Source organism: Tamandua tetradactyla, chromosome 2 (genome assembly GCF_023851605.1).
Source record: "Tamandua tetradactyla isolate mTamTet1 chromosome 2, mTamTet1.pri, whole genome shotgun sequence".
Classification (NCBI taxonomy): Eukaryota; Metazoa; Chordata; class Mammalia; order Pilosa; family Myrmecophagidae; genus Tamandua; species Tamandua tetradactyla.
In genome coordinates this window covers 189,690,646-189,714,786 of record NC_135328.1, presented here as the reverse complement: position 1 = coordinate 189,714,786, position 24,141 = coordinate 189,690,646, and the positions used below count along the sequence as shown (strand labels likewise).

General features: G+C 41.3%; 1 pseudogene; it reads left to right on the top strand.

The window, feature by feature from the left end:
- The first annotated feature begins 21,705 nt into the window (after positions 1-21,705).
- Positions 21,706-22,693, top strand: LOC143663799 (3-hydroxyacyl-CoA dehydrogenase type-2 pseudogene; annotated as a pseudogene).
- The last annotated feature ends 1,448 nt before the right edge of the window (positions 22,694-24,141 follow it).

Below are 24,141 nucleotides of genomic sequence, written 5' to 3'. Positions count from 1 at the left end.
AGTGAGGAATTTGCATTTAATCCATGCATTCTAATCTTACTTTTAATCCTCTAGAAATATGAATCACAGCCTTCATTCTTTTTTTAAAAAAAAGTATATCAAAAAAGAAGAAAAGTGATGATAAAAAAGACTTTTTGAAAAGCCTATCAATACATGTACAAGGTTTTAAAAGGCCAACTAATTCTACAAGTCTTATCACAAAAAGCAGCAGTCAATACCCCACCCCAAGTCCCACTCCCCAAGGCAACCATTTAAGCTCGTTTTAGCTGTGTCCACTGATATTTACTTCTGAATATCTAAATAATACACCTATAATGCTAGTTCTTGATTTATTATAGAAGATGATAATTTAATATTTCTTATATCACCCCACTCCATAGTTCTCCTTCCATCCTCCCAATATAAGTTATATCACAATTTTTAGCTAAATCAATATTTCCTAAACTTTCCAACAGAAAGTAAGAACCTTCTAAATGCTTATCTCCACATAATAAAACATATCAAGATAATCTATTAATTCTCCCTTTTGTTCCTGGAGACATCCCTTCTGAAGCCTTCCATCTTCCTGCTCAATATATACCTGTTGCAATGTATTCTGTGCAATAGTTGTTCAGGGAATCCCCTTTGTCATTTTTCTGGGCTGAATCCCCTTTTTTCTGGATCCCATCTTTTTCTTCTTGGTTTAGTCCTTCATTTTGATGGAACACATCCTTTAGTAGCTTCAAGAAAGAATACATGAAAGTGAATTTTTTTCCAAGCTCTTGCACTTCTGAAAATTCCTTACTCTATCTTGACAGTTGATTTGTAGCTTGGCTGGGCATAAAAATTCTTTAGAATTTTGAAGGCACTTCTCCAGCGTGATGGTTGGGAAGTGTATTGCCATTCATGATTCTACATTATCTTTTGTGTGTAACCTGTTCTTTCTCTCTGTAAACTTCTAAGATTTTATCCTTGGCATTCTTAATATTTATGCCAGTGAGACTTGGTGTGGGCCTAATTATTTATTATAGATTACACTTTTGGTAGGCCTTTTCACTCTGGAAACTCATGTTTTAGCTCTGAGAAATTTTCTTCTATATTTCTGTGTTAATCCCTTCTCACGGTTTTCTATTCATTCTCTTGCAATATCTACAGGTATTTTCTCTGCTCAGTTTCTCCAGTGAAGAATCCACCAGTCTCCACCTGAGAAATTATACAACTGGCCACAAGCATTCTAGATGTCCTGACTCATGGGCCACAGGGTCTCCCTCCTTAGATTATTACTCAGGTCTTCTCTTTTCACTGTGACATCTCTTCCCTACTTTCTGCTGTCCCCAGTGTTTCTGGGCTGAAGCCTATCTTGTTTACTTTTAAACAGAATAAAATCCCTAGGCTTCCGACAAGGTATGGAAGATGTAATCATTTGTCTGTATAAGATAAGGAAATACACATAACTCTTATACAGACTTCTAACCTATTCTGTTGTTCTCAGCCCCATGCCTCACTCCCATCTTCTGCAACGACAGTTGCCTCCAATTTCTGATCTTTCCCTGGACTAGAATGTCAAACTGGCTGACTTTTCTTTAGCATCCTTTGCTGTAGCACTTTGCATAGCACTTCTCAATTCTGCCAACCCCTTCATCCACTTGCCCTCTCCCAAAAAATGTGTTGATATTTGTCATCCACCACTGCCTCTTTTATATGCCTTTACTTTTATTTTATTGAAATCTGTTGAGGGAGCAGATGAATTTGCATATATCCCACGGGCCACATTTTACCAGAAACCCAAAGACTGTACTCTTAATCACTGTACTACATTGCCTCTCAAATGAGACAGTACTTCTGGGATCCTTTCATCCAGTGAGGATGAAATGGTATTACACAAGAGAAAAACAACTTTGAGAACTTTAAAGAACTATGTGAATGAAAGCAAATCAAATTCTTCTTTCAAAAAGCCCTTCTTGATACAGACTGTACAACGGGACTGGATATAAAAACTCAGAAATGGACAGCACAATACTACCCAATTGTAATGCAATTATGTTAAAACACTGAATGAAGCTGCATGTGAGGTATAGGTTTTTTGTTTTTTGTTTTTTTGTTTTTTTTTTCTTTCTATTATTATTTTAATTCTTATTCTGTTGTCTTTTTATTTCTTTTTCTAAATCGATGCAAATGTACTAAGAAATGATGAATATGCAACTATGTGATGTTATTAAGAATTACTGATTGTACATGTAGAATGGAATGATTTCTAATTGTTTTGTTAATTCTTTTTTTAATTAATAAAAAAATTAAAATAAATAAAAATAAAAAAAAGCCCTTCTTCCTTCTCTCTGCTCTCTCATTCCTCCCCATTTCTACAGGCTCAGCATAAGCTGATCTCCCCCTGATTAACCCAGGTCACAAGAATGTCCCTGATGATGAATACACAACTATGTGATGATATTGTGGGCCATCAATTGTACAACATGTATGAAATGTTTGTTTCTTAAGAATGTTTGTGTTTGTATATTATTCATCAATAAAAATATTTTTTAAGTGTCCCTGAGCCCTGAACTGCAACAAGATTCTCTGTGCACCTCCCTTGGCCCTAGGCACCTGCTTTGCTCACTTGTGGGCAAGGTTCTGCTGGCCAAAATGTATAGTCAAATATGGATCTTTCTGCATACAGCAAAAGTGCTTTTCTCCTTCTTCCTACGAGCAGAGACACAGGCTTGGTTCAACAAGGATGAGGTTTGTTTTTTTCGTGGTGCAGTTCAAAAGTAAAGTGACTTCCGTTGTCCTGCCATTTTAGCTGTGGCTAAGGCCCTGCAGAACCCACCTTTTCTCATTTCCCTCCTCTCCCCACTCCAGATCTCTCCTCTGGGCATTGGGGACAAATGGCAGTGGACACATCAACAAAATTGTGCCATTGGTCCACAGGCTGTGTCCTTTTACTCCCTCACTATTATCAGGGTTTTGATTTGGGTTCTGAGAAATTTGATTTGGGTTCAGAGTGTTAGCCATGCTTGTGATAGAAGATGGATTGCTCTCTGTCTAGGAGAAGCAGTTGATCTTCACTTCAGAAAACATTCCAATTGGTGATATCACCAGGATGGTGGAGTGAGATGGTCAGGGTACTGCCTCCTATAGAATCCTTTGTCCACTGGCAAAACCATCTTACTCGGAGCTCCAGAAAAACAGTTAAGGGGTCATAGTAACTGGGCAAATCAAGATAAAAGCAACTTAAAATAAGTAAGATAACCTCCTGATACCAATGCTGGCTTTTCCCCACTCCCTCCCTGACTTGGTATATAGAGCCATTCCTGTGCTTTCAGTGTAGACTCATGGTACTGGTTTGGGAGGGATCAGAGTAACCTCTATACGCATACTGGAGGGCATATATGTGTGTACTAATCTATCTGGAGACAATATGAGGATTGAATCAGGATATTCACCTCTAGCTCACCATCCCAGTATTTCCCCTACTAATTCTGAGTAGGAAACATTCAAATAACAGTGGACTGGGGCAAAGGATTGCCAGCTTTATAAAATAGAACCAGGAGGAAAGATTATTTCATAGGGAGCAGAGGAGGCATTTCGGATCCATGTAAATGAGGGAATTCCTAGGCCACCAGCACAGGCCCAGGACAAAACACATGCTCAGAAAGGAAGAAAGAGGACTCTGTGTTTGCCTTAGGCTGTTATTCAGCTTCACTATTTGGAAATATAAGCTCTGAACGGAAGCACTAGGCAATGCAAAGCCAATCGGCAAAGGCTTGAAAGGTGTTTTTTGTTAGTTTGTTGTTTGTTTCTGTCAGTTCCTGACATTCAAGGAAATCTTTGTCATTCAACTAGCCGGATACAAACTTAAAGAGCAGACCCTTCAGAAACTAAATTCCAGACTTAACACATTAAAATGTTAAAAATGTACAGTGTGCAACAACAGATTAAAAAGCATATAAAGAAATAAGAAATGATGGCTTATCCAAAGCAGCAAGATAATCAGAAACCATCAACAAAGAAGACCACATTTTGAACATACTAGACAAGTAACTTTTTTAATGGTCTTAAATATGTTCAAAGAGCTAAAGGAGAAGACAGAAAAAGACCTAAAAATATCAGGAAAATGATGCATGAGTAAAATAAAAATTTCAATAAAGATATAGAAATTACAAAAAAAAAAACAAAACAGGAAGATTGTGGGAAGATGTCAGAATCAAAAGTTCCAGGAATCAGTCTCTCCATCAAAGCAACTATTGAATTGACAGAATCTGTCTGAATAAACTATTTCAAAACTCTAAAATCTAATGAAACACTGTGTGGTATCCAGGAATTAGCTAGATGAAGAGGCTGGTAAATTGCAGTAAATATTGCTGAATTTCACCCTCCATACAGTACCTGCCATAACCATCTGCATGGCAGGCAGCAGTGGGAACTGCCACTCAGGGTCTTGTTGCAGTTTGCTGGTGCCAAGATATGTTATAAGGACGTAGTCCTCCATATCCGTGGGTGTGGAATCTGATTGCTGATCACTGCTTTTGATATGCTACTTCAGATCACTGGGAAGCCAGCTCTCACGGTGGCCATTGTTCCAACACACCTTAGGCAAAAGTGGCAAAGCATTCTTAAAAAGGCAGAACCTAGTTTGTTTGTTTTTTCTCTCATTCCATTCACTGTTTGAAATAAAAATAGTTTGGAAAATGCAAAAATTGATGGCTACAGCCCTCAACAACCACAACAAACAAATAAAACTAGCAATCCCAGAGGAGTGAGAGGACTAGATTTCCAGAGTTATAGCAAGATAATACTCAGAATATCCAGTTCTCCTCAAAAAAGAAGAATTACAAAACACACAGAGAAACAAGAAGGTGTGTCCCATTCACAGGAAGAAAAGAATTTGCCAGAGAAAATTACTAAGGATCGTCATACTTATAAACTATAGTCAAAGACTTTAAATCAACTCTCTTAAATGTGTGCAATGAGCTAAAGGAATCCATATTCAAAGGACTAAAAGAAATTAGGAAAATATTGTCTGAAAAAAAGAGATCAAAAGTATAAAAAGGAACAAAATCGAAATTTTGGAGCTGCAAAATATAGTAATTGAAATGAAAAACTCATTAGACATATTCAATAGCAAATTTGAACAAGCAGAGGAAAGGATCAGCAAAACTGACAACAAGGCAATTGAAATTATCCAGTGTGAGGAGCCGATAGAAAATATAATGGATAAAAGTGAACAGAGCCGGTTTCCTCCCTTGCTCTGCCAGACTGCCGCCAACATGGGTCGCATGCATGCTCCTGGAAAGGGCCTGTCCCAGTCGGCTCTGCCCTATCGCCGCAGTGTCCCCACACTTACTGATAAACAAAAACAGAAAGAATTCATTACCAGAAGACCTTCCCTTCAAAAAATGCTACAGGGGTCTTTCAAGCTGAAAAAAAAGGATACTAGACAGTAATTCAAAGCCATAAGCAGGGATAAACAACATTGGTAAGCTTTTGAAGTGCACATGGGACTTTTTCCAGACTAGACAATATGTTAGACCGTAAATCAAATCTCAATAAATTTTAAACATGGAAATCATACAAAGTATCTTCTTGGACAACAGTGAAATAAAGCCATAAATCAATAACAGAAAGAAAACTGGAAATTTTACAAGCAAGTGAAAATTAAACAGCCTATTATTAAATAACCAATGGGTGAAAGAAGGAATTGCAAGAGAAATTAGAAAATACCTTGAGACAAACAAAAATGAAAAACAAAACATTCTAAAACTTGTAGGATGCAATGAAGACAGTGCTCAGAGGGAAATTGATACCTCTAAATGCCTACATTAAAAAAGAAGAAAGGTCACTAATCAATAACCTAACTTCACACCTAAAGAAACTAGAACTAGAACAGCAAGTGAAGTCCTAAATTATTAGAAGGAAAGAAATCATAAAGATTAGAGTAGAGATAAATGAAATAGAGAATATATAAACAACAGAGAGAATCAACAAAATGAAAACTTGGTTTTCTAAAAGATCGATAAAAAAAAAAAAACTTTAGCCAGATTGACGAAGAAGAAAAGAAAGAGGATGCAAATAACTAAAATCAGAATGAAAAGAGGTACGTTACTACTGACTTTGGGTAGATTGAAATACTGCTAGTCAATGAGAAGAAGGGATAAGGGGTATGGGTATGTGTTTTCTTTCTTTTTCTGGAGTGATGTAAATGTTCTAAAGTTGATCATGGTGATGAATACACAACTATGTGATGATATTGTGGGCCACTGACTGTACACCATGCATGGACTGTACATATGTGAAAAATTCTCAATAAAAATATTTTTTTAAAAAGGAATTCATAGTCTATCCCATTGTCCAAAGCCTCAATAATCATACATGGGTCCAGAAAGAACCAGACCATATTGTTTATGTTTCCTTTCAAGGATAGAATCATTTTGTGCAATGGGGAAGTTCTACCCTTGCCTTTATATTAGTCTCCTGTATCTGCTGTCGATGCGCATACTGCTGTTTTTGCATGTGGTTATAGCTTCAGTGCCAGCGAACACTGTGCAAACTAGGTCTTTCACCATTCTTCAGTTGTTTCGTGGAGTCCTTTAGCTGTTTCTCACCATTTAAAATTGCGCTACAAGCATCATGTTGAGAGTAATAAATCAGACACAAAAGAACAAATATTATATGATCTCACTGATTTGAAACAATGAGAATAAGCCAACTCATAGAGTCAGAATCTAGAAAATAGGTTACCAGGGGATGGGGCGGGTAATAGGGAATGGGAAATTAAGGCTTAAAATGTACAGGGTTCCTATTTGCAACAATGGAAATGTTTTGGTTATGGATGGTGGTGATAATAGCTCGACATTGTGAATATAATTAACAGCATCTGAGCATGGTCAGAAGGGGAAATGTTAGATTGTGTATATGGTTACAGAATAAAAATTTTTTAAATCCATGGACTACACTATACAAATAGTAAAACCTAAGCTAAACCATGCACTACAGTTAATAATGCAATTATAAAATCATGCTATCATCAATTGTAACAAATATTTCATACCAGTGCAAGGTGTTAACAATAGGGCAGTATATCGGAATCCTATATTTTATGCATGGTTGTTCTGTAAACCCATAACTTCTTTAATATAGAAAAAAAAGTTAAAAGAAAAAGAAAGTGAAATGACAACTTACAGAACGGGAAAAAATATTCAGAAACCATGTATTTGATAAAGGTTTAATATCTAGAAAAGATAAAAACTCCTACAGCTCAAAAATAAAAGTGACAACCCAATTCAAAAATGGGGAAGGGGCTTGAATAAATATTTCTCCAAAGAGGGTGCACAATTGACCAATAAGCATATGAAATTGTGTTCAACATCATTAGCCATTAGGAAAATGAAAATCAAAACCACAATAAGATACCACGTCACACCTACGAAAATAGCTATTATTTTAAAAACAGAAAATGCCAAATATTGGCAAGGATGTGGAGAAACATGAACACTTGTGCGTGGTTGGTGGAAATCTACATGGATGTATTATGTATCCAAGGAACATGATGTCTATAACCTACTTTCAAATGTTTGGAAAATTGATAGATGGATTGATTGATAGATGGATAGATCAATATGATGATATAGCAAATGTGGAAAAATATTAAAATCGGTAGATCTGGGTTTCTGGGGTGGTATGTTGGCGGTCTCTTTTTGGGTTTTGTGTGATTTTTGCAACTGTCCCATAAGTTTGTAATCATTTCAAAATGGAAAGTTTAAGGGGAAAAAAAAATATCCTGATTATTTTCCAAGTGATAGATTCCATCTGACAGTATTTACAGAACATTCCACTACAGTGAAATGTGCCATCTCTTCTCCCTTGCCTGATGTGATTATTATGAAGAAATTGAGCTTTTCCCAAGGGCTACAGCTGCAGGGGGCTCTGAGGGTCAGCGCAGTCTTTGAAACACATGGGTGCACAGAAGCACTCACTGTCCCAGATCAGGGCACAACTCTGTGCAGCAGCAGTAGCACTGCCCTGCCCCATGTGTTTGCACCAGGACAGAAATGCATTCTGTCCTGTTTCTCCATTGTCCTCACCAGAGATTTCGTCTTGGAGACCCTTGAACCGAGGCTGATTGGGAGGAAATAGACAGAAGAAGCAGCCAGGTGGGAGAATGATCAGAAAGCTAAAGACAGACAATGAGGCACTCATATCACTCTGGCCTGCCTCCTACTCTCCTGCAGATTGTTCCATAGCTTAGGATCCTACTTCCCCACTGTTTTTTATGTGTAAAGCTGAGTTATCCAACGTGGTAGCTGTTAACCACATGTGGCTCTTGAGCACCTGAAACGTGACTAGTTTGAATTGAGATGGCTGTATGTGTTAAATACCTACAGAATTTAAAGACTTGGCACAGAAAAAAAGAATGTTAAAATGTCTCTCGAATAATGTTTTTATGTTAATTATATGCTGAAAGGATAACATTTCGGATGTAGTGGGTTTAATAAAATATATCATTAAAATTAATTTCACCTGTTTCTTTTTACTTTACTTAATTACATATGAACCTTGCATCCATGGCTTGTATTATAGCCTATTGGGTAGTACTAGTCTAGAGACTGCTCTGATCCCAGACGGCTCGGCCAGACCCTGATACCCCACTTGGATCTTGTCATTACTTTCTGTAAGAATAGGATCCCTGCCACTACTGGGGTCCCTTGCTGAATGGAATAATGATGTACCTACCTGATGTGGCTATCACCTCCTACCTGAACTCCTTGCCACTGTTCCTTTTGGTTTGGGGTCCAGAGGGTACAGAGTCCTGCCCCTCACCCTTCCCAGTATCCATATTGCTCGAAGTCCCAGAGATACTGGGTCTCTAGCATAGGGGCCCAGGACTGTCTAGGAACCCCACTCCCCAGGTTGGGCCCACCCTGTCTGGTAGGATAAGCCTGGCTGATGACAAATGCCATGTCTTTTTCTTATTTTTCCCTTCTTCCCCCTTATTCTCTCCCTCCTCCCCCAACCCTTATCCTCTTTTTTAAAAGTCTAATTCTGAGCAGCCGGCTCTGTTCAGCCTGACTGGTTTGTTATGGTTTATAATCTGCGCCAGGATTAATTAGCTAATTACTGACAAACGTCCGCTGGCAAGATTGTGCTCCAGCTTGTCAGCTTGAAGTGTTTAATTATTTTAATCATTTACTTTCATCTTCAAAATTTATGCTGCCGAGAAAGTTGCAGGGCATCTTTTAATTATGATTCGGGGTTTCTGCTGGGTTGTGTTCTTTTCCTGGGGGTGGGGAACGTTGCTTTTTACCTGTCTTCACCAAAACCTGGCCACCCTTCTGTTCCCAGGGCCTGGTTTTATGCTCCGTGGGTGGGAAGTGGGGAGGGAGCCCAGGTCAACTTTGGCCACTGCCCTTCAGTGCCCCAGAATATGGTGTGCACTGGTGTATGATGGAAATTTGCATTTCGTGAGTGCCTATTATGTGCTGGACATGGTGCTAGATGTTTATTTGTATTATTTCCTGTTTGTCAGAAGAAAAAATAAGGAAATAGCCAGAGACCTAGACAGAGGGAAAAGAGTAAGGAATGGGCTTTTATTTATTTATTTATTTATTTATGGTATGATTTATTTATAGTTAAGTGTTCTAGTCTTAAATGTAAAGCTCTATGAATTCTTGATATTCTCACAAGCGGGGGGACAACCAAAGCAATAGGCTGAGCCCCCAGTCTTGGGGTTTGTTCATATGCAACTTAACCCCGCAAAGGATAGGCTAAGCCTACTTAAAATTAGGCCTAAGAGTCACCCCCAAGAGAACCTCTTTTGTTGCTCAGATGGGGCCCCTCTCTCTAAGTCAACACAACAAGCAAACTCACCACCCTCCCCCTGTCTATGTGGGACATGACCCCCAAGGGTGTGGATCTTCCTGGCAATGTGGGACAGAAATCCTGGGATGAGCTGGGACTCAGCACCTGGGGATTGGGAAAACCTTCTCCACCGAAAGGGGGAAGAGACAAATGAGACAAGATAAGGTGTCAATGGCTGAGAGAGTCCAAACAGAGTTGAGGGGTTGTCCTGGAGGTTATTCTTATGCATTAAATAGATATCACCTTTTTTGGTTAAGGTGTAAGGGAGAGGCTGGAGGGAACTGGCTGAAAATGTGGAGCTGTGTTCCAGTGGCCATGTTTTTTGAAGATGATTGTATGGTGATGTGGCTTTCGCAATGCGACTGTGTGATTGTGGGAGGCTTGTGTCTGATGCTTCTTTTGTCTGCCTTGTGGACAGATGAGTAAAACATATGGATTGAAAGTGGATAGATGATAGGAGGAACAAATGTTAAAGTGGGTTTGGTGGATTGAAATGCTGGTGGTCGGTGGGGGGGGAGGGCTATGGTTTATATGAATTTTTTCCTTTTTCCTTTTGTTTCTTTTTCTGGGTTGATGCAGATGTTCTGGGAGGTGATCACGATGATGAATATACAGCTATGTGATGAAAAAAAAAGAATGCTCATATTGTATGTTGATTGGTTTTATTAATAAAAATTTTTTTTGAAATGTAAAGCTCCGTGAATTGCTAAGTGTATGTACACCAGGTACCCTAAAAACCTCTCTTACGCCCCCTCTCAATCAATACAGCCCAAAGGTAATCACTATTCTGACTTCTATCACTACAGATTTGTATCATCTATTTTTGACCTTCACATAAATCAAATTATACAGTACATACTGTTTTGTGTGCGACTTCTTTCACTTAACATTTTGTCTGTGAGAAGAAGGGTTCTTTAATACAAATCACACTCTTTGGCCAAGCCTTTGGTTTGAGTTCAGCTAAGAGATTCAACCCAAGTCCTTAGAAAGATTTTGCCATGGTTTCCTTTCTTATATGCATTGTCTTGAAAATGGGTTTGGATGTGGTTTTGCTCCTCCATTCCCACTTTTTCTGTAGTTCTTCCTCCTTTCTCTCCTCTTCCTCCTTTTCCTTCTCTTCCCGGTTTACCACCATATCCTATTAGGAAGTTCTTTTAGGGCTCTTGTTCATGCCACTTGAAATGTAAGGACCTAAGAGTTTCCTAAAGACATGCATCATTTGGGGTAGGCTGGGGGTTATGAAAGGCAAAAGATTTTCCCCAGCTCTTCCGGGTCTTTCTGAATGTGTGACGCAGCACTGATAGCAACCTCTGCGGAATCCTCGGTTCTGGAGCTGCCTGAGGCGACAGCTGAGAGCTGGGAGACAAAGGAGAGGGGAAAGATCAACTTAATGGGCTCAGCAATACCATTAATGAGGTGTCAGGCAACATTGGGGGGGGGGGGCTCTGTGATGACCTACACTAGGGCAAGGCAAGTCGAAGGATGCCATGAGCCAGGACACGCCGGGATGGACATGGTGTTATCTGTTTTTTTGATGCCTCCTGCAGGGTGCAGAATAAGGCTGGGTGGGAGTGGACCCAGAGTCCTCACCCAGTGACCGAGAAGACTTGGGACTCCCCTCCTTTCTTCTGGAGCTGGAGTTGACCCTGCATATGGCATCGCACTCTCTAACACGGACGTTCACACCTGAGTCTGCCCTCGTACATGCTTGTGTACCTAGTTGTGCCAGGCCTAGCATTGCGCCAGGCTCAGTGAAAACACTCTCTCTATGTGCGCTTCCCTCCTCCCACTCCCACCCACCTTTGAAGTTCCATCTGGAACCGTTTGCTTCATAGGAATGCAACTGGGCATCTTGCTAGTCTGTCTGGCAAACACATAGGGAACCTCCTGCCCAAATCCTACAAAATCATCCTTGCCTGGGCCCCCTGCTTTTCCATGCTAGAAATCCTCCCACCTCTCATCCCTCCTTCTTCAGAGGACCCAAAGAAGAAAGATACGTCTCACTACCTTCTGCCAGAGCTCAAAGATGCTGCCTAACTGGTCCCCTCCCTACTGGCAGCCTGTCCAAGGGCTCACCCTGGCCTGTCGCTGGATGTTTGCGTGAAATCTGGTTCCCTTTCTCAATCTGTCTCCTGCAGCGATGTCTAGCTCATGTTGAGTGACCTGATGGCTGGTGATGGGACAAACTCCCTTCCATAAAACTTGGGTCATTCTGAGCTGCCTGAGGATCTCAGGTGAACATAAGACCTTGCACTTGTGAGGACTTAAAATGAAGTAAGGGCTACAGAAACTACTGGGAGGGGAAGAGATTGGGATTTGAGAGCTAGCCCTGGCTCAACCTCAGGGCAAGCCACTTCCCTTCTGAGTCTCAGTTTCTTCATCTGAAAAGGGGGAACAATAAGTCCTACTGCATAGAATTCTATGGAATAAATAAGTATATAAAATATAGACAGCACAAATCTGAACCAATGTGACATTATTAGAATTATAGACATTTTTACATTTAACTCTGGAATTTAGCAGTTCCCCTCCACCACAATAAAAGCCCCACCCTTTCTCATTTGGCATTATTTTCAAGCTATTTATATGAAATACACTTGCAAAATTGCAATAGTTCTATAGTTGCAGCCTTCAGCCTCTAGAGGGGGTAATACAGAATCTTGGTTCTATTGTTTGTTAGCTCCTTAAGTTACTTACCCTTTTTGATCCTCTGTTTTCTCATATCTAAAACGAGGTGAGCAATCAAACAGACCTCATATAGCATAGGTGTGATGGTTACATAAATTAATGCAATGGAGTGCTTGGCACAGGGACTGACATACAATTAGTGCTCAATACCTGCTAGACAATGTTGTCATTAGTATAAAGTATCTAAATGGGGATCTTGTCAAAATTGGTTTCCCTAATTGCTCTCCCACACTTGTCTTTGTAAAACAATGGGCCTCAAAATCAGAGGAGAATGATAGAAGCGCTGGTGAATGCAGGAGCTTTCCTGCCTCCCTCCCTCTCTTCCAACCTTCCTCCTTCTCTTATTTCCTTCCTTCCCTCCTTCCCTGCCTCCCCTCCCTCCCTCCCTCCCTCTCTCCCTCCCCTTGCTCCTTTCCTCCCTTTCTCCTTGCTTCCCTCCTTTGTCCCTTCCTTCTTTCCTTCAACCAATGATCCCTTACTGAGGTTCCACAGGGTACCAGTCATTTTACCAGTGCACTGGAGCATAACCCCATTCCTGGCCTCAAAGAACTCTTGGTCTAGTGAGGGAACCATACAGAGAGAGGTGATTACAATAGCTTGGGGAATATAGAAAAGATGGAATTTTCAAGATGTATAAATTTCTCAATTTCCGTATCTATAAAACACAGATAATAGTATCGAACTCATAGGGTTACTCTGAGGTTGCACTGGGCATTTAGTAGGGTTTCAATCAGCATCGGTTAAATTTTAAATGTGTTAGAATAGACAAGACTTGGCACCTACGAGAATGTGGGGAGAGGAAGAAGAGAAATAGAAGATGATTCCCAGGTTTCTGGTTTAGGCAACAACTGGTGTTTTGGTGGTGTCAGGAAGACAAGGAGGGACAGGTTTAGGGGCAAGATGATGAAACCAGCTTTAGACTCTTTGTGTTAATGTACCTTTGAGGAAGGCAGGAAGTGGGACATCCAACAGGAACAGCATAAAAATATCCAGGTTACAGATGAGCTATCTGTGCTGGAGACAGAGACTGGTGAATGATTAGAAGTTAATGTTTTGGGCATAGATAAAACTTCTCATAGTTGGAAAGGGAAGAGAGTTAAAGTCCACACCAGCATTTAAAGGGTATTGCCTTGGTTTGTCATGCTGCTATCATAAATACTGCACACTGGGTGGCTTAAACAGGAGGAATATATCGGCTCACAGTTTCAGAGGTCAAAAGCCCAAATCAAGGCTTGCTTCTTCTCAGGGTTGGTAGCATTTTGGTTACCTATGAGTCCTTGGGTTCCTTGGCTTCTGTCACATACTGACATCCATTCCTTTCTTTTCCAGGCTCCCATTGACTTCCAGTTTCTGGCTTGGCTCCTCTCTTCAGCTTTCTCTGACTATGTCTGAATTTCTTCTTCTTATGAAAGATTCCAGTAATCTGAATTAAGGCCCACTTTCATTCAGTTGGGCTATACCTTAACTAAAGTAACATCTTCATGAGATTCTATTTTCAATGGGCTCACACAACAGGAAAGCAGATCAAGACCAAGAACATGTCTAAACTGGGGTACATAATTCAATCCACCATAGTCATAGATCAGGGTTCTCATAGATGGAAAGAAAACATAAATGAAGTCTATGCCAGTGTTTAAAATGTGAACAGAGGAAGAGAGCACAAGACAGAGAAGGAGGTATCACGAAGGAGGACAAGGAGGAGCAGAAAACATTGCTACAGAAGTTAAGAGAAGAATGGGTTTCAGGAGAAAAGCAGGGTCCACAGTGGCAAATGCTTCTGACAGGTGGTTGAGGAATGCCATTGTGTTGGCATTTGTATTTATTGGTAGCTCTATCAAGAGTGGTTGGGCAGAGGCCATGGCACAGTATGTTGAGGAGAGAATGGAAGGGGAGGAAATGTATTCATTGGGTTCAACTCTTCTGGGAATTTTGGTAGTGTGATGTTTTGGAGGCTTATGGATCCCAGAAGGTCAGGTTCCTAAAGCTAATCCATTCCTGTGGATGTAAAGCTATCATAAGTACCTTTCAGCTTTCAGTTGAGGCATGCCCCAGTTGGGTCTTAATCCTCTTACTGGAGTCCTTTATAAAATGATGAAATTCGAGAAACAGACAGAGAAGACACAGAAGCCCAGAGAGAAAGACACAGAAGTAAGAAGCTGAATGCAATGAAGTCCAGAAGAGAAGGGAGAGACCAGCACACAGCTATGTGCCTTGCCATCTGACAGAGAAATCTAGGTATCATCTTGATGATGCTTTGATTTGGACATTTTCACAACTTCGGAACTGTAAGCTTGAAAGCTAATACATCCGCATTGTTAAAAGCCAGCCTATTTCTGGTAAACTGCAATTAAGCTAACCAAAACAGGTAGTAAAGAGAAGGCGAGGGTTTGAACGATAGCTTGAGGAGAGTCAAGCCCATTTTGGAATGGAGAAGATCTAAGCAACTTCATAGGCTAAAAGAAGGATCTAGCATATCAGGAGAAGGGAGAAGATGCAAGTTGAAGGTACAGGAGAATGAAGGCTTGGCCAAGGGTCAGACATGACCAAACTCTTCTTGGGTGTCCCTTGTTCCCTCTCCGTGTGCATAATCAAAGAGCTGGGGCTAACAGGCTTCACTTGTGCTGATAAATGGGAACCCCTTCACCTTTTGATGTGAGTAGATATGGGGGTGTTGACACTGTGACGGGATGTGCTTCAGGGCCCATGTCCATACCCTCCACACTGAGATAGCCACATAGACCCTCATTCCCACCCCAGGCTCACATACACTCTAACACACTACTTGGCACATGGCAGACATCACTAAACATTTGTGGATTTTATCGAATATTCTATCCTACATCCTTCACAAGGTTGTGAGACTTAAATGAGCAATATACCTAAATGCTCCGTAAAAATATAAATGATACAAATATTAGGTAATATTATCTTTATTATTATTGTTGTTGACAAACAGCCTCTCTCATACATACACGCACAATACCCCACAAACACATGCAGAGGCTCTCACCATCAACCTTCCACACACAAATTCATATAGAAGCTCATGCTGTAGCTTGGGCACATGTGTTCACACAGGTCCACGAATCCATTAAGACACACTCATACTCCCCTACAGGTGCACACAAATATGTATAGTCTAACATATACTTGCATGCTGTCTACACATTCCCATACATAGCTATACACATACAAGCTATACATATACTCTCACAGACCAACAGACTCATACTTCCTACTTAGGTGTGCACACACAGAGGCCTACACACAAAATTAAGCTGAGAGTCTTCCAGCCCTCCAATTTAACCCTTCCAAGGAGGGTTAAATTGATTTGGCATCCACGACCCAGGAAGGATGCCTCAGTTAGCAAATGATTTCACTGAATCAGTCTGTCTGGGGCCAAAGCAGAGAGGTAGAGGGAGAGGAGAAGGGCTGGAAGAACAGACTTCTTCCCTATCACTTTGTCTGCCTCTCTCCAGATGCCAAGGATCTCCCAAGCAGACCATGGGTCTCCTCTGAGCCACAGATCCTGATCCTGAAGAGTCCTCACTCATCCACCCCCAGCCAGTACCGCAGCCCTCAAGTACCTCTCATCGGATGTCTGTACGAACTCACCTTCCCCAAGCCCCTTTCATCTCGCCTCCTCATTTCACCACAGCATTCCCCGCAGGTGAGCAGTGCACATATGAGTCCCCTCCTGGACAGTGAAAACTTTGAGTTCAGGGAAAAGAAGAACTTTATCCAAGGAGCAGTATCTGTTTGTTGTTCTTTCATCCAGCCTCAGGCTTGCACAAAAGCCTTTCACAAGTTCCCAGTTGGTTCCCTCTATCCTTCTCCATAATGAATATTTCAAACCTTCTTGTCCAGCCCATAATCCCACCAACTCCTAACTTCACTCTCAGCATATAACCTCATCTCTTTCTTCACAGAGAATATAAACAGCGTAATAGGGACCATCAGCACCATCTTCCTGAACTCCCCCTCCCTCAATAGAAACCTACTTGTATTTGCTTTCATCCTTGCCACTTTCCATCTCAGAAGAAGGGTCCAGGGCTAATTGCTCACAGATGCTCTGCATCCCACAGCCTCCCACCTTTTCTGGAACAAATGGTTCTTCAACTATCCCCTCTTCTCCTGTATCCTTGGTCCCTTGGTCTCAGCTAGATCCTTTCTTTCACATACAAATATGCTCATATGCATTCTATAGTTAAAAAAATAAATAAGCCATTTGATCCTATGTTCCCTTCTACTTTCTTTCTCTCTCTCTTCATTCAGTGCCGAGTTTCTTGAAAGTTGGCTCCATGAACTCTCTCCCTTCTTTTACCACTCCCCCATTTCCCAAATCACCGCAACGTGTCTCTTTCCCCTTCTCCCACGACTTCTCTCCAAGGCCCCAAGCCATCTCTTTGGGACTTGTCCACTTCTCAGTCCTTGTATTGAGATCTCTCTCAGCAGCTCTGGATGTGGTTGGCCTCTCTGACCCCCCCTGATTGGCCTCTCCTTTCTTTGCTCTCTTCTTAGACTTTCCGTATCCAATGTTAATTCTGTATCTTCTACCTCCTAAAGATTGTCAAAAGAAGGGAGGTCTGTTTCTCTTGAACCTGAACTAAAGCAACACCCTCCTATCTGGGCTCCCTGTACCTACTTTTACCTTTTCTAGCTTACTATCTATATTTCATCCAAAGGTCCCTTTAATATACAAATCTGATTATATCCTTTTGCTGCATGAAGTCCTTCATTGGCTTCTTGTTGCCTACAGGATAATCTCTGCAACCTGAAAGAGGCCTGACAAAGCCCTCTGTGTTAAGACTCAGCTTTCCTCTCTAGCCTCATGCCTCATATGTACCCCCTTCTTCTACATGTCTTTTCAGTTCAGCTAAACTGTTTTTTGTTCCTCAAATACAGCATGCTCTCTCTTGCCTTTGAATATTTGGACATGGTATTATCTCTTCCAGAAACGGCCTCCCTCTCTCCCTTTACCCTACCAGCTCCCACTTGTCTTTTAGGACCCAGTTCAACTGTCTCCTCTTCCTTAAAGCCTTCCCCCCTTCATCTATTCATTTCTTCATTTATTCAGTGAGGGTAGCTACGTGTAAACTTAAAGCACCTTGAGGAAAATGCTCAGCCCACCCTGTGATCTGCTATAAAAGAAAGGAAACTGGAGGAAGAGGGCATCCAGGGTCCTAATGATTTGCTGGGTGGGAGCTGGGAAGCAAAGCTCCTGAGAAAGCAAGGATTTCACTGAACACAGAATGATAACACACAAACACACACACACAAAAAGAAAATAGAAGAAGAAAAGAAAAGAAAGAAAGCCAGTAATGAGAACTGTGGGATTTCTCCCATGCATTTTAAGTTAGAGGTTCCTCTCTGACCATAATGATCTTATAAAGGCCCTAGCAGGGAATCCTATACTGACCAGGAAAACTGGCTTAATGACAAATCATATTTATCAAGCTCTACAGGCACTAGGTGAACCATGTTATGTACATTATCTACCATAATCCTCATGCTATGTATTGCTAGTCCCATTTTGCAGATGCGGAAAATAAGATTCAGAGAGGTTAAGTAATTTGCTCAAAATCTTGCAGCAAACTAGGGGCAGACTCAAAGTTCAAATCTAAGTCTCTCTGAGCCCAAAGCCAAGTACTTGATCTTGACATTCTGCTGCCCATTCTTACTACTGGAGAGGGTTGTGGGGAGGTTCAGCTGTGCTGAGGAGTTGGAGAGCTTATCAGTAGTTCCCGAGCTTAATGTCCCGATGGCACCCCTCCTTGCATGTGCTGACAGTTTGACAACTTACACAGTAGCTGGTTTGCTCAGAGGAGATCTCTCTTAATTAAAATAGCACAAAGGGAGAGCAGCACAAACTAAGTCAGCAGGTAATTAATGCAGAGGAGGGCCCAGATGTACAGAAATGCTGAGCCCCTACCCTCTAGAGCCCAGCTACACTCATTGCCTCCAGCCCAAAACTTTGTTCCCTCTGGCCATGAGCTGCTGCCTGTCTGCCTGCCTCCAAGGATGAAGGAGGGAGGACCTGTCTTCCGAGACCACACTCTGGGCTCTGGCCCTTTCAGTCTCCTTTGAACCATGCATTTCTCCCAAGAGATCCATGAGGGCAGGATGAGCCAGAGGTAAGTCATCTAGGGCCCAGGGCTTGGGGGGCATCTTCTCTGAGGAAGTGTTAGTCCCTGCCTATCTCTACTCCATCAAGCTGTCCACCAGGACAACTCCAACCAGGAGTTGTTGCCCCAAAGCAGGGGACTTGAATCATCTGCCAGAATATCCAGTGAGTTGGAATGAACTGAATCCAACCCCCACCACTGCCTCTGGCTGAGGCTTGGACTTGCTTCCCCATACCAGTTCCCAGCTAAATCTAGGGTCTTCTGCATCTCAGTTGCTCTGCTCGTGATCTGACCTCTTGCCTATCCCTTCTTTTATTTCATTATCATCACATCCCCAGCATGTACACTGAAAAAGGATATTTCTCCATTTTGCAGAACAAACTGAAGTTCAGAACAGGAAGTAGCTTGTCCGAGGGTAATAGAAGGTTGCCTTTTTCTGTTCAGAAGTTGGGCTCTTCTGGGAGTCCAGCTGTCAGTTCAACTATACCTTACTTTTTGTTTTTTAATTAACTTTTTATTTGGGGATAATTTTGGAATTATAGAAAAATTGCAAAGATTGTATAAAAAGTTCCCATATACCCCTCACCCAGTTTCCTCCATTGTTAGCATCTTATGCTATCATGGTACATTTGCCCAAACTAAGAAACTAACATCGTGTACTTTGCTTTGGGATCATGAACTTTTTTCTCCCTAGGGGATGAGCCCAAAATTGCTCTCTTCTCCATCCACCAGTCCTGTGAAGAGTGTGTATACTCACGATGTGGCCCCTTCACCCCAGCACAGACCCCTGCATCCTTCTCTACACTGCCCAACAGCTTCCTCCACCACAAAATGCCAGAAGGACCATCCAAGGTGGACCAACGGCAAGGCTAGTGTCTCAAGCTTCCAGTCAGGGCTCCTCAGGTCCCCCACTCATTAAATGACTCCACATTCATAAGCTCCTGGAAATATCTGGTTCACAAACACTCTCCTACCCACGAGTCTCATCACAACTGATTCTTATAGGTACCTGCCCAACATCAACTCTATTCTCAAAGCTCTCGATCAGATTCGACTCAGAATATATCCACTGATAACACAGAAACAAATAAAATCCAGTCCCTAACTTAATCAACTTCTGGTCTTAAGAGGAAATAAACAACTCTGCATAAGAATGAAACAACATTTGATAAATGAAGCAGTGTCGCACAGTGGTTAAGACCTTGAACTCTGGAATCAGAAAGCTGTGTGACTGGATTTGCGACTTTAGTTTCCATGGGCCTCAGTTTTCTCGTCACTAAAACAAAGAAAACAGTAGAACCTACCTCATAAAGTATTTAGGAAATTTAATTTGAAAAATCAATATCTATCATTTATTAAGTAATCACTGTCTGCAAGCACTGTGCCAGTTGTTTAATCTTTGCAGACAAGGCTGGAGATGAAGGTGGCCTGAATCAAGGCAATGAATTGGGGATGGAGAGATGGGCTTAAGAAACATTTTAGAGGTAAAATGGAGAGAACCTGGTAAAGTATTGGATTCAGAAGTTGAGGATGATATCCAGTTGTCTAACTTGAGCCCTTGAGTAGGTGCTGGTGCCATTTACTGAGCTAGAGTACCTGGGAAGGTTGGGGAAGTGGGTAAGTTTAGTTTGAGGCATGAAGCATTGGAGGAGTCTTTAGGACATTCAGGTAGAGATATCCAGTAGATAGTTGCATATGTGGGCCCAAAGGTCAAGACTAGAGGAAAAAGTATTTTGAGCCATCAGAGGCAGTTGAAACCATTTGGGTGGATATGATTGCCCAAGTAGAATTGGAAAAAAAAATAAAAGAGAGGATGATGGGTGAGTCCAAGGGAACAACAATATTTAAGGAATGGAAAGAGAAGGAGAATCCTGTAAAGGAGATGAAGAAGGAATTTTCTAAAATACATGTGGATATATACCACATGCAAAAGAATGAAAGAGGATCCATATCTCACACCCTATACAAAAATTAGCCCAAAATGGATCAAAGACCTAAACATTAGATCTAAGACCATAAAACTGTTAAAAGAAAATGTAGGGAAATATCTTATAAAACTTGTAATAAGAGGCGGTTTCCTAGACCTTACACCCAAAGCACAAGCATTGAAGAAATAAATAAATAAATGAAACTCCTCAAAATTAAACATTTTTGTGCACGAAAGAACTTTGTCAAGAAAGTAAAAAGACAGCCTACACAATGGGAGACAATATTTGGAAAAGATACATCAGATAAAGGTCTAGTATTCAGAATATATAAAGAGATTGTTCAACTCAACAACAAAAAGACAGACAACCCAATTACTAAATGGGCAAAAGACTTGAACAGACACTTCTCAGAATAGGAAATACAAATGACCAAAAGGCACATGAAAAGATGCTCAACTTTCCTGGCTATCAGGGAAATGCAAATCAAAACCACAATGAGATATCATCTCACACCCACCAGAATGGCCATTACCAATAAAACAGAAAACAACAAATGCTGGAGAGGATGTGGAGAAAGAGGCACACTTATCCACTGTTGGTGGGAATGTCAAATGGTACAACCACTGTGGAAGGCAGTTTGGTGGTTCCTCAGGAAGCTAAGTATAGAATTGCCATATGACCCGGCAATACCATTGCTAGGTATCTACTCAGAGGACATGAAGGCAAAGACACAAACAGACATTTGCACATCAATGTTTATAGCAGCATTATTTACAATTGTCAAGAGATGGAAACAGCCCAAATGTCCATCAACAACTAAGTGGCTAGGCAAGCTGTGGTATATACATATGATGGAATATTATGCAGTTGTAAGACAGAATAAAGTTGTGAAATATGTAACAACATGGATGGACCTTAAGGACATTATGCTGAGTGAGATTAGCCAGAAACAAAAGGACAAATGCTGTATGGTCTCACTGATATGAACTAACATTAATGAATGAACTTAGATAATTTCAGTTAAGAACAGAGGCCATCAGGAAATAGAAATAGGGTAGATATTGGGTAATTGGAACTGAAGGGATACAGATTGTGTAACGGGACTGACTGCAAAAATTCAGAAATGGGGGGGTTCCGCGCAAGATGGCTGCTGCGTGTCGGGGTGTGAAGGGCTTGGTAGCAGTGATAACCGGAGGATCCTCGGGCCTAGGTCTGGCTACGGCAGAGCGTCTGGTGAGGCAGGGGGCCACTGCTGTGCTTCTGGACCTGCCCAACTCGGATGGGGAAACCCAGGCCAAGAGGTTAGGCAAGAGCTGCACCTTCACCCCTACCGACGTAACCTCAGAGAAGGATGTACAAGCAGCCCTCACTGTAGCAAAAGAAAAGTTTGACCGTGTGGATGTGGCAGTCAACTGTGCAGGAATGGCAATGGCCTTCTCTTAAAGAAGAGAAAGGCCCATTCCTTGGAGGAGTTCCAGCAAGTTCTCAGTGTGAATCTTATAGGCACATTCAATGTGATTCGCCTGGTGGCTGGTGAGATGGGCCAGAATGAACCAGACCAGGGAGTCCAACGTGGGGTCATCATCAACACTGCCAGTGTGGCTGCCTTTGAGGGCCAGGTTGGACAAGCTGCATACTCTGCTTCCAAGGGGGGCATAGTAGGCACGACACTGCCTATTGCTTGAGATCTGGCCCCCATGGGCATCCGGGTGATGACCATTGCTCCAGGCCTGTTTGATACCCCACTGCTGACCAACCTCCCAGACAAGGTACACAATGTCTTGGCCAGCCAGGTGCCCTTCCCCAGTCGTCTGGGTGATCCTGCTGAGTATGCTCATCTGGTACGGGCCATCATCGAGAACCCATTCCTCAATGGAGAGGTCATACGGCTGGATGGTGCTGTCCGCATGCAGCCCTGAAGGGAGAGAGTAGAGAGGGGGAATGGGGAACTAATGCATAATTGGTGATTGGTTACTATTTGTGGTATGGGTGGTATTGAGGGTAGTGAAGCTTTGTGATTGTGATTAATCCCACTGAATGGTATACTTGGAAGTGCTTAAATTTGGAAAGTCTATATTTTGTTTTTGTGTTTCCAAATTTTAAAATAAAAGGAGCAAGTAAAGTGACATGACAATTCGGTGCAATCCATGATCCTGGATGGCATCTAATAATGGAGGAGAAAAGGCTCAAAAGGTCTTTATTGAGAGAAATGAAGAAATTGGAAACAGAAAGTTTTAGGTCAATGTTAGATTAGTTGAATTTGACAATAGGCCAAGCCCTCAATCTTGGGGTTTGTTCATATGAAACTTACCCCACAAAGGCTAGGTTAAGCCTACTTAAAATTAGGCCTAAGAGTCACCCCCAGAGAGCCTCTTTTGTTGCTCAGATGTGGCCTATCTCTCTCTCAGGCAACACAAGAAGCAAACTCACTGCCCCTCCCCTCTCTACATGGGACATGACTCCCAGGGGGTAAACCTCCCTGGCAGTGTGGGACAGAAATCCTATAATGATCTGGGACTCAGCATCAAGGGATTGAGAAAACCTTCTCGACTGAAAGGGGGAAGAGAGAAATGAGACAAAATAAAGTGTCAGTGGCTGAGAAATTTCAAACAGAGTCGAGAGGTTATCCTGGAGGTTATTCTTACACATTATATAGATATCCCCTTTTTAGTTTAAGGTGTATTAGAGAGGCTAGAGGGAAGTGCCTGAAAGTGTAGAGCTGTATTCCAGTAGCCATGTTTCTTGCAGATGATTGTATAATGATATAGCTTTCCCAATGTGACTATGTGATTGTGAAAATCTTGTGTCTGATGCTCCTTTTATCTACGGTATAGACAGGTATGTAAAAAATACGGATTAGAATAAATACTAGGGGGAACACATGTTAAAATAAATTGACTAGATTGAAATACTAGTGATCAGTGAAAGGGGGTGGTAAGGGGTATAGAAAAAATAGGGGAACAAAGGTTATAATATATTGGGTAGATGGAAATACTAGTGGTCAATGAGAGAGTGGGGTAAGGGGTATGGTATGTATGAGCTTTATCTTTTTTCTTGCAAATGTTCTAAGAAATGATCATGGTGATGAATATATGTGATGATACTGTGAGTCATTGATTGTATGCCACGTATGGAATGTTCATATGTTAAGAATGTTCGTGTTTGTATGTTGTTTTGCTTCGTCAATAAAATATTTTAAAAATTAAAAAAAAAATTCAGAAATGGATGGTACAATACTACCTGACTGTAGCACAATAATGTTAGAAGACTGAATGAAGCTGAATGTCAGAATGATAGAGGGAGGAGGCCTGGGGGCACAAATGAAATCAGAAGGAAAGATATATGATAAAGACTGAGATGGTATAATCTAGGAATGCCTAGTGTGTACAATGATAGTGACTAAATGTACAAATTTAAAAATGTTTTGCATGAGGAAAAACAAAGGAATGTAACTATACTGCAGTATATACCGTCACTATACTATTGAAAATAGATGGTATTAATATTTTAAAACTTTAGCTTTTGTGTGAGACTAAAGCAAAAAATATTTATTTGTACAAAATTCATAT